This window comes from Echinops telfairi, unplaced genomic scaffold (assembly GCF_000313985.2).
Source record: "Echinops telfairi isolate 266 unplaced genomic scaffold, ASM31398v2 ScPeMD7_5868;HRSCAF=6743_0, whole genome shotgun sequence".
Classification (NCBI taxonomy): Eukaryota; Metazoa; Chordata; class Mammalia; order Afrosoricida; family Tenrecidae; genus Echinops; species Echinops telfairi.
In genome coordinates, this window is record NW_022109767.1 from 8,969,776 (window position 1) to 8,984,260 (window position 14,485).

The following is a 14,485-nucleotide window of genomic DNA, read 5'->3' on the forward strand; positions in this document are numbered from 1 at the left end:
TGACCTGAGGAAGGTGTTAAATGTCACAGGCCACTTACTTTTCTGAGAACTGCCTAGCTGCCCACAGCCATCCCAGCATGAACTTTGTTACGTGACGTTAGTTCATATCATGGGGAAGACCTCAGCTACCAAACTGCTGAGAATCCTGGCCCAGGCAAGTTGACACAAAACCTATTACAGACATTAATGAAAACAACGATGAAAAATTAGGGCCAGATTCCATACTAACACATTTATATCTTTTTCAATAAATAAGACAACAATACATTAAATAATTCTGTGCGACAGACATGTCAAGATGAGGAAATGGAAGCTCTTAAAAATAAACTCACCTGACTACCAACAAAAGACTAAACAAGGTAAACTCGTTGCCATCAAGCCAGTTCTGACTAATAGCGACATTACAGGACGGGGTAGAACATACAAACCCAAACTCAGTGCCGCTGAGACAACGCTGACTCATAGTGACCATATAGGACAGAGTAGAACTGCCCCTGTGGGTTTCTGAAACGATAACTCTTCATGTGTGCAGAAAGCTTCACCTTTCTCTCACAGAGCCACTGGGGTTTTGAACTTCTGACTTGACAGTAAGCCAAACCATAGTCCACCGTGTCACCAGGCCTTGATACTGTTAATTCTGGTGACAAGAAGAGCAATTTACAATATGGGAACGTCGATACAACATGACCAAATTAAACGAAGACAGTGAGCAGTAGGTAAGAATAAAAGACCCACAAAACAAAGCAAATAAGAGCTGACTGCCATGAAGTTGATTCGGACTCATGGTGACCCCATTGGGTAGGGTAGAACTGCCTTTATGGGTTTCTGAGACTGTGACCCTTTACAAGAGTAGAAAGCTGCATCTTTGTCTCTCTGAGTTCCAGGTGATTCAACCTGCTAACCAAGTAGGAGCAGTCCAACTTATAACCACCGTGCCACTAGGGCTCACAAGGATAAAGAATTGTTATGATAAATGCTCATGGAAACAGCAGTCATGAGATCAAATGATGCATTGCATTGGATACATCTGCTACGTAAGACCTCTTTGAAGTGTTGAAGACCAAGGATGCTACTTTGAAGACTAAGGTGTGTCTCACTCAAGTCATGGTATTTTCAATATCTTCATATACTTGTGAAAGTTGGACAGTGTATAAGACAGACCAGAGACGAGTTGGTGCACTTGCATCGTGGGGTTGGTGAGGAATCTTGAAAATACCATGGACTGCCAACGAACAAACAGATCTGTCTTGGGAGAAGCACAGCCTTTCAGAATGGCTCTTCGAAGTGAGTATGGTGAGATGTTGTCCCATGTGCCTTGGAAAAATTATTAGGAGAGACCACTCCCTGGAAGACACCATGCTTGGTAGGGTAGAAGGTCAACAACAGTCAAAGAGGAAGGCTTTCAATGAGATGGACTGACGTAGTGGTGGCTACAGTGGGCTCAAGCATGACAATTGTGAGCACGGTGCGGGGCTTTGTTGTGTTGTACATTGTGTCACGGTGAGTTGAGGCTGACTAGATGGCACCTAGCAACAACATGGTAAATGCCATAATATATACAATTGCTCAAACACATTAACAGCCACACATTTAAATTGTTACAGGACATAGATCGATATGTCTGCTGTATAGATGCGGGAGAGCCAATGTGAGCACTTGTACCAGGAATACATAGGTAGAGTTATTAATGTTCGCATATAGATATTTGTATTACATATATATTCCATTATGTATATGTCTGCACACCCATTAATATATACAGTGGAACACACACATGTATAATAGAACATGCACTGTGAACTGGATCCACTTAGTGGCAGCAGACTTGTTTAGGTTTTGGTGAAGGGGTTTCAGTTATGGAAATCCTTAGACATACCCCATACCTCGTGGAATGGAGTCACAGGACTTGAACACAGCCTTAGAGGACAACTCGGCCAATCGGCATGACCTCGTTTATCGAGTTTCTTTTTCATACCCTAGCCTGGAGTCTTTAAAGCTTGAGGGCAACCATCGAAGGTACAACTATTAGTCATTTCCGGTCTGGAGGGAAAAAGTGAAGGAAACCAAGGAGCTAAGGCATTGACTAGTCCACAGGACTCATGGCTCTCCGAAACCGATCTTCTTCAGCCCAGGACTGGAAGAGCTGAGCGATGCCCTCCTACCTCTACCAACTGCCCTCCTACCTCTACCAACTGCCCTGCTCAATAGAAGGTCCTGGACAGAGTGGGAGGGAGCGCTTTAGACCCGAACTCAAATGTATCCCAAAGACTAGGCTTACTTGACCAAAGGAACCTTTAGATGATCACACGAACACATCCTCACAAAACGTGAAGCAACTCAGTCCAGGGGTCCACCCCCAGCTAAGGCATAGATTATCTATAAAATAAGCAGTGGCACCCATGTCCCTTCTAGGACTCAGCTGTATGAGACTCTAAGAGACAAAACTGGCCAACATCTGCCTGAAAGTAAAGAGGGCCGGTGGTAGTGCATGGCTGGAAACAGAACGGGACAGCAGGGTATCAATGTGTGACTGTAACTAATGCCAAAAAAAAAAAATCATTTGTGTATAAGTTATCGAATGGGAAACCAACTTTGTTGTGCAAACGATCACCTAAAATGCATTATAATGTTTAAAAAAAGAAGGGATAGAGATGAGATGACATTTGCAATAGTCTCAGTCCCTCCTTTTGAGATGGAAGGGAAAGAGCATTACCACGTGTGGACGCCTATCCCCAGGAGGGAAGGCTACTCACATTGTCCCCAGTGAAATGACCTGTTCAGTCACAGGCCATCGCTGGAGTGGTTTGATACCAACAGGCCTAGATTGACTGAAGATGAACATGGGGCAGGTTGATTAAGCCATTTAGTCTCTTGACGATGCTGCAGACCAAGCAGCTCTTATAACCCTGTCTTTATTGTTCATAAGAAAGCCAGGCAATCCCAAGCAGTTGTCCAAAGGATGGAGCTTCCCGATCCACCACACCGAACCTTTCTTTGGGAATTACTGCAGATCTTTCACTTTGGTGCCTTCAAAATTAACATCAAACATCATCGATCTGAATGTATTCTATTCTTGTGAATGAATCCCAGGTGATCGGTAATGTCTCCTTTCATCTTAGTTGAAAATGTGATAAACATTCTCAGGCAATAATAAACACTGATGGTTGCCCACTGATTGTTAACTAGTTAATCAGTTTAATACTAGGTTCTGTGTTCCATTATCTTTTCATTCCACTAGCCCTTGAACTTTTTGAAACCCTTTGTATGAATCTTAAATCAGTAACCAGTCATTATCTGAATGTTTAGACCTTTCAGTATAGAAGATATTTAGAAGGGAAGCAGATTTAAAGAAACACTTTAAATATCAGCTTCCTGAGACATGTCCAGAAAGGGAATGGTGATCCTTCCCTCAAGAATATACTTTCAGATCTGTAGCAGCTCCCAGTAATTTTATTTCTTTTTTCTTTATTTTCAGGTTTTATTTTATTTACTTATTCATTTAAAAAATAATTTTATTTGGGGTTCTTATAGCTCTTATAACATTCCATACATCAATTGTAGCAAGCATATTGTACATATGTTGTCATCATCATTTTCTAAACATGTACTTTTTATTTGAGCCATTGGCATCAGCTCCCCCCTCCCCCTCATGACACCTTGATAAATTATAAACTGTTATTATTTTCATATCTTACACTGACAGCTTTCTCCCTTCACCCACGTTTCTGTTGTTCGTCCCCCTGAGGGGGGAGTTGTTATGCATGAATCATTGTGATCAGTTCCCCCTTCCTCCCTCCTTCCCCCCGCCTTCTCCTTACCATCCTGGTATTGCCACTCCCCTTTCTGTTCCTGAGGGGCTGATCTGACCAGCGTACATGCTCAGGTCTAGCCAGCACTGAAAGGCAGGACTGGAGCCATGATAGTGGGGGGTGAGGAAGTCTCAATTCAGAGGAATATTGTGTTTCATCAGCTGCGCCCTGATGACTCCTCCCTCCTTGTGACTCTTCTGTGAGGGGATGTCCTATTGATATTGGGTTTTGGGTCTCAGCTCTGGTACCCCTCATTCTCAACAATATGTTTTTGTTGTTGTTGTTTTGGGTCTTCTGATGCCTGTTACCTGATTCAGTTGATACCTCATGATCGCACTGGCTGCTGTGCTTCTTCCATGTGGGCTTTGTTGCTTCTGAGCTAGATGGCCACTTGTTTAACTTCAAGCCTTTAAGACCCCAGATGCTATATCTTTTGATCGCCAGGCACCATCAGCTTTCTTCACCACATTTGCTTGTGTACTCATTTTGTCTTCAGCAATCATGTTGGGAAGGTGAGCATCACAGAATGCCAGGTTGTTAGAACAAAATATTCTTGCATTGAGGGAAGGCTTAAGCAGAGGCCCAAAGTCCGTCCACGTTTTCAGTGTATTTCCATATAAATATATGTACATAGGCCAATGCTTCTATTTTTATGAATTAATACATTTACATGAGTGCACACCTATGTTTATACCTCTATCCATAGCTTTGCTTCCTAGCTCTTTCCTCTGCTTCCTTTTACCTTCTTCCTGCCCCATCGTCATGCTTGCTCTTCTTCTACCTCTTATTAATTCCTTTCAGCTGGATTGCTGTTTCTACCATACCACCAGTGTTGTTGCTTTGAACTCCCCAGTTGTTCCTCTTTCTATGGCATTTTTTCCTCACCGTTCCTTTCCTCTGCCTCTTCCTACCCCCAAGTCCCTCCGGACCCATTGGCCCCATTACTTTCTTTTCAGACTTGCTTCCCATGCCTATCTTATACAGGTAGGCAAAAGAACAAGATCAGAGACAAAACAAAAAGAAAACATACATTGCATAAACGGAGGAAAAAAGAAAAAAACCTACCCCCCCCAAAAAAAATACCCCAACATACATAATTCCAGGTTTGTCTGCTGACTTTTATGACTATCTCCCCACCAGTCCTGGGGTGGGGGTGTTCCAGGAAATGCGCCTCAAGTCTATTCTGGGGGCTCCTCAGGGGTTTGGAGGCTTGGCTTTGCTCCCATTGCTGCTCTGCTATGTTTCCTTCTCCTTCTTAGTTTGCCCCTCTCTGGGGGTGGTCAGACCGGACTCACTCCCCACTGTGTGTCCCCAGGATTGTCCTCTGTCGTGGTATGCTCCAGCAAGGGGTCATCATGTCTTGAGCTGCTGTCGGCCCTACAGGCCTCTCTGTGCCTAAGTAGCTCTGTGCAGAGTGTCATCCTCAGGGATTGGTGTGCCAGTATGGGGTCTAGCCCTCACTCTCTCTTTTTCCTTCTTGGTTTGCTTCTGTCTGAATGTGGCAAATCAGTCCCTCTCCCCAACCTGTAGGTTTAGTGTTGTCTTCTGTGATACATACTTCTAGGAGGTCGTGGGGGTTGGGAGGCAGTTTGGTTGTGATTGGGGCCAGCCCTGTAGACCTCTCTGTTCATGAATTGCACATTGCCCTCAAAGTTTGGCACACTGTGGTGGGGTCTGCCCTCACATTTCCAATTTCTGTGGAGACATAAACAATACCCTCCTCCTGAGTGGAGTAGTGCCCTGCTCCCCAAGTACCATCATCTCCATCCTTTTTCTTATTTTCCCCCCACTTTTTCCTCCCCCCACCCCCTTTCACCTTCGTTGTGTTGGAATGACATGTATATCCTTGGGTTTGGTCTGTCCCCTGCCCAATTGCCTGTACCGCAGCCTTTAACTTAGCCTGTAAAGTGTGAGGTAAGTGACTGAGGTTTACAGTGGAGTAGTATGCCCCTTGCGTATTTATTACAAGACCCAAAGAGCTTTGTAGCATGTCCTCGTGAAGAAGTATCCTGAGCCTTTCTCACCGCCATTACAACTTGTTAGCGTCCTGAATAAATCCTTTAATCGTCCGTTTTGCCTTGAGCTCGGTGCAGCCATTGCAGTGGCGATTAGAACGTGGAGCGGTCGACGTGGAGAACAGTATTGAAGACAGGACAAACTTGGAGAAGCATATATGAGCAACGGAGGAAACAGTTAAGAAATAGTAGTTTAGTTACAGGGTTGTTAGCTGCTGTCACTTCTAAAGCACATGTTGTCTTTATCATAGAAGGGGGCTTCAAACATGTTGTGGAAAAATTCCATTGAGTTTTCCATGAGTGTTTTGAGGCCCCCTCACATAGAATTTAGGGACCGTGCGGGTTCTTGAGATTTTGGAATAAGAATATATTTTCTTATCCTGCATGATGTGAGAGATCGATTGCTATTTGAAAAACGAAAACAAAATAATAAATGGTTTTTGTAAGAGAACAGAAAAGCAGGATTGACTGAGGGGATAACCGGAGCAAAGCGAGGGCCGGGGTCCTTCCTTGGGAGGTGAAATTAAGAGTTTGCCAGCGTCGGGAACAGAAGCACGGTTTAGACAAACTGCTGTGACGACGAGGGGGTGCTGGTGGTGTGTGGGTGACCGTTTCCCCTGCTAATTGCAAGGTCAGCAGCTTGAACTCCCCAGCCACTCTACGGGAGAACGAGGAGGCTCCCATCAAGATTATGGCCTTGGAACCCAAAGGGGCTGCTCCACTCGGCCCTCCAGGAACCTTGTGAGTTGGAATCGGCAGAATGGCAGTGAGTTACAGGGAGTTTCCACGATCACGGAAACACAGAACTTCAGAGAGGAAGGGAACCCGGGCTCGTCTCTGATCTCTCTGTCCACACACCTTGGACGGTCACATGCACGTAATGGGCGTCCACTGCAAAGTTGTTCACAAGCCACTGTTTGTCCGCGCTGCACTCACGGCTCTCCTCCTTCCAGCCCCACTCTCCTCTTCTCATTTGCTCCAACATTCGTGCCTCCTGCCTGCCTGGAGGCCTGAGCCCAGTGGTTCTCAACCTCCCTTTAATACAGTTTCTCGTGTTGTGGTGACCCCCCAACCACAAAATTATTTTCGTTCTACTTCATAACTGTAAGTTTGCTACTGCTATGAAGCGGGCCACCCCTCTGAAAGGGCCATTTGACCCCCAAAAGGGTCACGGCCCACAGGTTGAGAGCCACTGCCTTAGCCTGTGATCTGCTTTGCTGTGACATACATCAGAAACAGCTCTGAGCTAGACCAGGTCAGTTTTGCCAGAGTAGTAGGTACAGGGAACCCTGGTCATTGTCAGGTAAGCGATGAACTGCTAACAGAACTGCTAATGTCCCGTGGCTAGGCGTTGGCTGTTCAAACCCACCAGCTGCTCAGAGGGAGAAAGATGAGGCTGTGTGTTCCTGTAGAGAGCCATAGCCTCAGAACCCCTATAGAAAGGGGTGGTGTGAGTCAGACTTGGCTCAGCTTCAGTGGGGGTCCCAGATGATATGGCTCCTTTGGCTATGTAGATGGGAAATGTGACGTACAGACTTCCACTCCATCAGGCCCCTCACTCAGGAGGCCACGGGAACATGTGATCCAGGAGCGTACAGATCATGGGGAGGGCAAGCCAAGGAGGGGACTCGGCAACAGCCAGCAGCCAGCCGAAGACGAGAAGCTGCACCAACAAAGTTAAAGAAGTGCTGGAATAAACAGAAGGATCACCGGGGTAATGTCTAAGGAGACAAAGATAAGCCATCCTATCAGCATTGGATCTTGTACTAAGCTCAATGCTGGCAGGGAGGAAACACTTCATAGCTAAATGTCACGTATTCACTTGTTTTACTCATTGATCTTGTCTTTCAGTCCATCACTCCTTCTATTAATATGTGTGCCTTCACTACTACGTGCCAAGTGCTAACAATACAGAGGCAGATAGTCATGACCCTTGCTCCATCATAAAGCTTCATTCTGGGGCAAGGTGGGAGGGCTGAGAAGAACCAATACAATTACAATTAACACCAGGTGGGAATTTTGTTAGGTGCCATAGCCCCGGTCCCGTGTAGTACCGAATGCAGCATCCCCCGTCTTGCACTAGCCTTCCACTTGTTAGGTTCGGGCTCACTGTGGCAGCCACTGCGTCACTCCATCCATCGTGTCCAAGGTCTTCTTTTTTCGCTGCCCTTCTGCTTTACCAAGCATGGGGTCCTTCTCCAGGAACTAGTCTCTCCTGCCATGTCCAAAGCACATGCTTCTAAGGAACATTCTGGCTGTTGCTCTCCCAAGACAGATTTGTTTATTCTTTCGGCAGTCCGTGGTACTTTTAATATTCTTCACCAACCCCATCATTCAAATGCGTTTATTTTTCTTTCATGTTCCTTATTCAATGCCCAACTTTCACATACATATGAGGTGACTGAAAACACCGTTTGGGGTGTGTAGGGATGAAAAACAAACTCACTGCCATTGAGTTGATTCTGACTCATAGCGACCCTATAAGACAGAGTAGAACTGCCCCTGGGGGTTTCTGAGACTGCAACTCTGTATGGGTGTAGAAAGCCTCAGCGTACTTCCTCGGAGAGACTGGTGGTTTTGAACTGCCGGCCTTGTGGTTGGAGCCCAACATGTTACCACTACACCACCATGGATAGATGCTATGAAAATACAACACGTCTCTCTAACCGTAGCGGCCTGAGGTGACCTGCCAAAATGGTTCGCTACTCACTCGACCCAGAAAACCCCACAACATCCTGCAAATCAAGAGGGTCGAACCTCCGGGTCCACTTCAAGAACACCCGTGAAACGGCCCAGGCCGTCAAGGGCATGCACATCCGGAAAGCCACCAAATACTTGAAAGACGTCACTCTGCAGAAGCAGTGTGTGCTCTTCCGCTACAATGGTGGTGCTGGTAGGTGTGCCCAGGCCAAACAGTGGGGTTGGACCCAGCGTTGGTGTCCCAAAAAGAGTGCTGAATTTTTGCTTCACATGCTTAAAAAATGCAGAAAGTCATGCTGAACTGAAGGGTTTAGATGTGGATTCTCTGGTTATTGAGCACATCCAGATGGACAAAGCCCCCAAGATGCGCCGCCGAACTTAGAGAGCTCATGGTGGGATCAACCCATCCATGAGCTCCCCCTGCCACACTGACGTGATCCTGACTGAGAAGGAACAGGTCGTTCCCAAACCAGAAGAGAAGGTTGCACAGAAGAAATAGATCTCCCAGAAGAAACTGAAGAAGCAAAATCTCATGGCTCGGGAATAAATTAAGCTTAAAATAATAAAAAATAAAAGTTAAAAAAAGAGAAAATACAACACATGAGGAGAATAGTTAGATCAGATGGTATTTCCTTTGGAGAGGGTAAATAAGGGAAACCTCTGGTGGAGTGATATGAATAATGGAGAACAATAAGATCAAGTGTAGAGATGTTAGTGGTTGCAATGGTGGTGGTGATGACAATGATGAGGACTTAAAGGGATTGAGTCGATGGTGCCAGGGGAGGGGAGGACGTGGTCAATAGTTCAAATACAGTAGAAATGCCAGAAGAAGAGAGAGACGGATATATTCGTTAGGCTTGAGTTGGTGTTCTGAAAAGCCTAGCAATGAGGGAAAACATGGTCAGGGGAGTAGCTAAAAGTAAAATAATAAAACTTGCAAAAGATCTTCTAGATCAGAGTTTCTCAACCTAGAACTATGGGAATTTTGCGATGGCGGTGGGCTGTGTGTGCTGTGTGGGTGGTGGAGGACTGTCTGTGCGTGGTAAGATGTCCAGCAGCATCCCTGGCTGGTACCCAGGAGATGACAGCGGCATTCACTCCGCCCAAAAAGGTCCCCAGTTGTTGCCAGACATCCCTTGGGAGCAAATATCACCTCCCCTACCCCTTACTGGAGAACCCGTGCTCTAAACGGAAGGAACCTGAACATGGCTGCAAAGGCAGAAAGAGAACCAGTGGAGAGGGAAGGAGAGAAGATGCAGGAAAGGCTGGATTGTTAAAGAGTCAGAAAGTGCAAATGTTTTCTCACGAGTGAGAAAAAACAGAACTATAGGGACGATTAACGAACGCTTTGTTTTATGAGTTTAGGAACAAATGCTGTCATTCCAAAAGAAAAGGGAGAAGCATTCAAGCTGAACATTCAAAGAAATAGACATATAATAGGTATATATTATATGTGTTGTAACAATTTGGAAATCGGCATGCAAATGTCCAAGGGCAAGTAGAGTTTTTAAAAACGGAGATCATATTACTCATTCTTTTACATGTTAAGATACATGAGCAAATACTTTGAGTTTGAGAGTGGGTCATGCGATCCACAAATTGCCCTTAGCCTGGGAAGTCCTTAACTTGGGATTGGAGACAGATGTTTCTGATGTGACTCATGTCGTTTTACCACTTTCTCATGGGCATGGGCTGAGCTGATTCCTCTGTCTCCTAGTGATGTCAGCATCTTATTTACACAGGGTCAGGCTGCCAAAGCCAAAATCAACCCTCAGTCACGTGGTGCAAGGGAAACAAGTACATAGGCAGGCTTCTCTTTAGGTAGACCAGAGCTGCCAGCTGTTAGGGGATTGGTTTTACTTTGGAGCGGAGGATGCATCTGTTTAGAAATGTGGGAGATGCCCCCAAAGGACAGAGTCAGAGTTGACGGGGACTCTCTTGATTCCCTCTCAAGGTGCTTCTTAAAAATAAACTGCTTGTATATGTTGTATGAGGAGAATAAATGTGGCTGTGTTGTTGTGTGCTGTTGAGTTGATGTGAACTCCTAGCTCTACTCTATGGGACAGAGTAGAGTGGATTTGAACCACTAACCTGTTGGTAGTAGCTGAGCACTTAACCATTGGACAGCCAGCATTCCTTAATGTAAACATAATACGTAGTCTGGTCTTTTCCCCCCAAATTAAAATGAAATGTTAATCTACATCTGCAAAAAGCAACTAGCACTTATTAAGGACCTGCTATAGATCTAGGATATGCATATGGTGCCCATAAAACTTCATGGCAACTCAGTGAACTAGGTATTACTCCTATTTTGCAAGATAGGCTAATTACCCATTGGTAACTAGTTGATTTTGACTCATAATGACCATATAGTAGAACTTCCCTGTAGGATGTGCAAGGCTGAACTAGTTATGGGAGCAGATTGCTACAATTTTCTCCTTCAGAGTAGCTGGTCAGTTGGAACCACTGATTAGTTAGCATCCGAAAACCACCGCAAAGCCAGGATAACTAGAAATCACAAAAACCAATAAGCTAGCAGCTGCTTCATGCCTAGAGTTCATTGTTGGGTGTTTCCCACCAAGGAGTTTTTTCAATCTCTGATGAGATGTCAACTTTTCTTTAACCACAAACATACACCGTCTGTTGAGTCCCTTTCCAGTAGAATATGGTAGACAGATGTGCTGTGGACTGCTCATTTCATGCTCCGCGGAGTACCCTTCAACCTCTCCTGGCTGCCCTCTAGAGCAACACTCTACAGAAACATCCCACTGAGAGTTCTACCAGATGTCACTGAAAGGTACTTCTCTTGCAGGTTTGCAAGGAGGACCCACCCCCTCCCCAGCCTGGGAGATCATGATGGCCTCTTAGTGCCATGAAGTCTTTGCAAGCAGGACTATTGCGCCAGCAGAGCTGTCCGAAAGTTATTGCATCCCAAACCCAGCGCAACCCCAAACCACTGCCATCAAGTTGACACTTCTAGGACAGAGTAGAAGTGTCCCTTTGGATTCCCAAGACTGTCCCAAGGAGCAGACAGTCTCATCTTTCTTCCATGGCTGGTGATTATGAGCTGCTTCCAAAAAGAACCCGACAAACAGTAAGTAAGTACGGATTTCTATTGCAATGACCTTTCCCTTTGGAGGAGTAGGTCCGGTCTATCTACCCATTTTCTTAACTCGCATAATGAATGTTCCTGGGCACTGTAACTCTGTGTGAGTCCCTGGGTGGTGGGAACAGGTAACACACACAACTGCTAACTACAAAAGGTTGGCAGTTTGCATTTACCCAAAGGCAACGAGAGGGGGAAAGCCTGGTGGTTGACTTCTGACAAACCAGCCACTGAAAGCCCTCTGGGACACAGTTTCACGCCGTGCACACGGGCTAGCCATAAGACAACAACTGGCGTTGCAACTATATATTTGCAAGTTTTACATTGATCTCCTGCGCAATGTGTTTTTTGTTTGCTTGTTTTCTTTCTGTTGGGCCCCTGAGGACCCAAACGACTCACAATAATCCCCTGAGTCTGTTTAGCCCCAAAGAGGCACGAGGGGAGGATTTGGGACCTGTCTCTGAAAGACTCCCTTCACCCATGCATTTTAAAAAAGGACACGTTGAAATGTTTTAAAACTAGTAAGATCTGTGGATGGGAAGGAAGATTCAGGACTTGCAGTAGAGAAGCACGCTGTGGTTTTCCAATCCAGCATCGCCCGAAACCAAACCAGGACACGGTCCCCACGCGCCTGCAGAGGCAGGGAGTTGCAGGCAGAGTTGGGTGGCCACTGGGGCGGCTGGATGAGTGGAGGCTGTGTTTGGGGGGTGGTCAACGAGGGATGAGGGAGGCAAATCCCTTCCCCCCACTCCGGGGGCTGTGTGTGCCACTCTTCCTCTATACAAAGACAATTTGCTTTTCATGTAGTAATGAAGAACAATGTTTGACAGACAAAGGAGCTTCTAGTTTATTATTGTGCTGTCTTTGAGCAGAGCTAGATGCTGGGAAAAATGGTAATTCACAGTATGAATGCTGCTTTTCCAGCCATACGGGTTGTAGCGGAGCATGTACATTGTATCTTGCAGATGGTACAATAGCGAACACTGTGAGAACGAGCAGAGAATGAGTTACAGCCTCCTCCCCCCCCTTCCCCTCCTCCCCCCCTTGCTAGCCAAGAAATCAGGAATTTCTTCACAATGATTTTTATTTATGTCTCTGTGTGTAGGGGTGATTCCTGAGCATTGTGAACTGCTGGATTCTGAGAAATGATTTTCAATCGTTGGGTTTTTGAATCTATGTAGGGAATTCTACAACGACGTTCTTAGAACACCTGTGTTTTCCTGCTCTTCAGCCCCTGCCCTCCCTAACCGGTAAACCAATACAAGGCACAGGTGGTGTCTCATTAACTTATTGCATGTCAATAAGAACATATTGCACTATTTCTTCTCTTAACTATATAATCACTGAAATGCGATGGCACGGATGAGTGTAGCACACTGCGGGAGGGCGAACACCTCGTCTTTTGTGGGTCCCCAAACACTGGAGGGATGTGCAGGCTAGGTGAATTGCTTTCCATGCAAGTGATAGGAATGGGTCTTCTCACGTCTTCGCTGGCTCAGGATGTGCAGTGGATAGAAGCAGAGAAAGTCAAGGCCAACTTTCTCACGGAGCTGCGGGAACTGGACGCGCTCAGATGAGGAGCCGTCTCAAACCAGCAGACTCGTGTATTTGAATTCCACGTCCCGATAGTCTTAGCAATGATTTCCAGAGAGCCACAGGGATTTGCTTTGGAAACAATGTTGGGAAAAGAGCGCATGTGTATGGGAATGTTTTTAGCGTTCTAAATCCAAACAGGAAAATGTCCGAGCATGCCAACGTAGCAGTCCACGGTGCAACGCGCTCGATTCGTGCCGGATGGCAAGGCTGTTTCTAAAAGTCCGGTTGAGATATTATTTTTATGTTTTTAATTTATTGAGGCAAAGCCAGATTTGTTCAATTAAGATGATACACTTCAAGGTTAACTACCATTTGCTGTTCATTTAGGCAAGCTATTGTACAGTTATGTAAATGTCATGAACGGAGACACTACTTGAGTGTCTTAATTACAAGCAAGGAAAAGTGTCATTTAAATTTGAATCAAGTGAGTAGCTGCCTGTATTTCCTGTGGATTTTCTGACTTCTGAAAAATCTCAGGGACTGTCTGTCCTCTGTCCCAAGGCTTTCCTTCTTCCGGCGAAAGACAAGAACATCATAAGGCGTAATGCAGTCATCGCCAAAGTACGCTGCCCTTCTGATCACAGTGACTGCTGCACAGCGCAGTATCTGAGGGCTGGAACAGGGTGCCCGTCCTTGCCCCCAGGGGGCCACTCACTGAGTGTCGCCTAGATAGTGTCTCTCACCATTCAGAATGATTCCATTTTATAGTAGGGGTGTGTGTGTGTGTGTGTGTGTGTGATTTTCTATTCTCGTCATTTGCTCAAATTCAGTATCTATATATAGTTTGTATAATATATATATATATATAGTTTGTATACACACATAAGTATTTTAGGGCCCTCTTTTCTGCACTCCCTATTATATTTAGTGCCCTCTTGTCTGCTCTCCCTATTATAAAGCAAACCCTGGGATGTGCTTACTTTGCACCACTGCCTTATGTCTGCAGAGGAAACATTCATTTTTGATTTAGAACTGTCCCGGCCATGGCTATGCTTAGCAAAAGTGACCCGTGACCTGATGCTCCTCTATGTTCTGTGAAATAACTCCCTGTGCATCCTGGATCTAACTGACCCCACCCCCCCAAAAAAAAATTGTCTCTGTGTTTGGATGGTTCTGTGTGTTTAAAAAAAGCTTTAGCAACAAATCTGTCTCTAATCATGAAGAAGGGAAGAAGGATTCACAAGAGTTCATGAAAACCACACCTCTGTTTTCCCAGCAAGTCCCCAGCTCCTGTGTGGAGGAGTCCATAGGGTTGCAGC

General features: G+C 45.6%; 1 long non-coding RNA gene across 1 annotated transcript in view; it reads left to right on the forward strand.

Moving 5' to 3' along the window:
- Window positions 1-11,616, forward strand: part of LOC123522341 — an 83,191-nt gene extending 71,575 nt beyond the window's left edge. The window contains exon 5 of the long non-coding RNA XR_006680610.1: window positions 11,337-11,616. This is a non-coding gene — a long non-coding RNA (uncharacterized LOC123522341). The remainder of the gene's footprint in view (window positions 1-11,336) is intronic.
- The last annotated feature ends 2,869 nt before the right edge of the window (window positions 11,617-14,485 follow it).